Raw genomic sequence first — 1,809 nt, forward strand, 5'->3', positions numbered from 1 at the left:
ATAAAGTTGCTCTGGTAGAAGAGTGGCATCTGTGCATGGTGTGGGCACAGAGGGGCCTCAAGGAGGGCTGGCACCTCAGAATCCTTAAAGCACGGCTGAGATTCAGCCAGGGGAGATGTGCAAAGTGCATTCTGGGTGGAGGGGTGTCCTTGTTCAAAAGCATGGTGGCAGGAGGGCAGAAGGAAAAGAGATGCTGGATCCATCACAGGGCAGGTCTGTGGGGAGGGGCTCAGGTGACTGTGGGAGAAGTGGGAAAGGGGAGGAGCTGTAGCCAGCTTCAGTGGATCCTCTTCTTACCAGGCTGGAAAGGGCAAGGGGGGGTGAGACCTGCAGCCACAGGGTCTCTGCCATCAAAGCAGTGCAGTCTAGTGGGTGACCTTCACCCACCCAGGGTTCTCCAGGCTCTAGAGGGGATGTGTTGGGGACTGAGCCCCCTAGGGGGGGGGTGTCCTGGAAGGCTCCTGGAGGAGCTGCTTGTTTCTGAGCTGCATCCTAGAATGGAACCAGAAGCCGTGAGCCTTCCTAAAGGGGAGGTTCTAAGCAGAGGAAGATGGCAGCCTGCCCTGTCCTGCCCTGTCCTGCCCTGTCCTGCCCTGCCCTGTCCTGCCCTGTCCCAGGGGGTCCCCGAGTGCAGCCCTATCACTATCTCCCTGTCCTGCCTAGTGTTACCCTATCGCGTTGTCCTTGACCCTCCTAGGATTGCCCTCCTGAGCCCAGCTGAGGCCCGGGCCCTGCCCCACTCGACTCTCCTGGGTGCTCCGTTGCTTCTCCTGGGGGGGAGGGCCTGGCTGACCTGAGCCTTGCCAAGCTCTCCACTTCCCAGAGGCAACGAAAGGTGAAGCCAGGGGCATGGGGGCCGAGCTGCCTCTTCCGGATGGGGCAGGCAGAACTTCCCGAGATAAGAGCTGCCAACAATGGGGGGCTGTGTGGTGCAGCCTGTTTCCAGGCCAGAGGAAATGAGTGGCCTCTGCACCATTAATCTGCGGCAGCCTGCGGCACCCTCTCTAAGGGTGGCCCTGGTGGGGGCAGGTGTTCCCATGCTCCCCGTACCCTGTCTTCATCAGAGGGCTGGGCCTGTCCCTCCAGGCCTTCCTCCTCCCGGACCATGCATGAGAGTGGCAGGGGGGCTGCATGGAGGGACAGGGGAGGGCAACTGGGGTCCAGGAAGCAGGCCTAGTTCTGCAGCCTGACAGCCCCACGCTCTGTGATCCCAGCAAGCGCCTCTCCGTTTCTGGCCGCCTGCCCCTCACTGCTCCCCAGGCTCCTTCCTCGGCTGTTCTGGGAATCTGAGGACAGCACATGCCTGTAATTCTTGTCTTTCTGTCCCTCTCAGCACGAGGGCCCTTGGATACATGCTTTACCCAAATATGGGGGCTCCGATGGTGGGATCTTAGGCTACAAGCCTGGCTGCTAGGGGAGACGTTCAGGGGCTGTCGGTGCCACTGCAACTGAGGTCAGCAGGGAGAATGCAGGGCCCTGCACCCTTCTAGGCCTACACCACATGGGGTGGACCCAATGACTATCCTGTGCAGGGGGTACTGTCGGTCAGTGACAAGGAACGTGAAGTCATGGAATTCCCACAAGTTCTGAGTTCCGCCTTAGGTGCAGCCCAGCTTGTGAATCTAGGCAGACTCCTTCCTGCCTTGGGGCCTGGGTCTTCCTGTCTGTGAGGTAGAGCCCCTGTCCAAGGAATTCTGTGACCGTGGGAGTAAACAGGGGCCCTATATGCATGCTACACAGTGGGTCAGGTTGCTGTCTCTGAAATCTCTGAAGGGATTGCACTGAGGACCCACAGCCTGAGGCCAGTCC

Source organism: Ictidomys tridecemlineatus, chromosome 4 (genome assembly GCF_052094955.1).
Source record: "Ictidomys tridecemlineatus isolate mIctTri1 chromosome 4, mIctTri1.hap1, whole genome shotgun sequence".
Taxonomy (NCBI): domain Eukaryota; kingdom Metazoa; phylum Chordata; class Mammalia; order Rodentia; family Sciuridae; genus Ictidomys; species Ictidomys tridecemlineatus.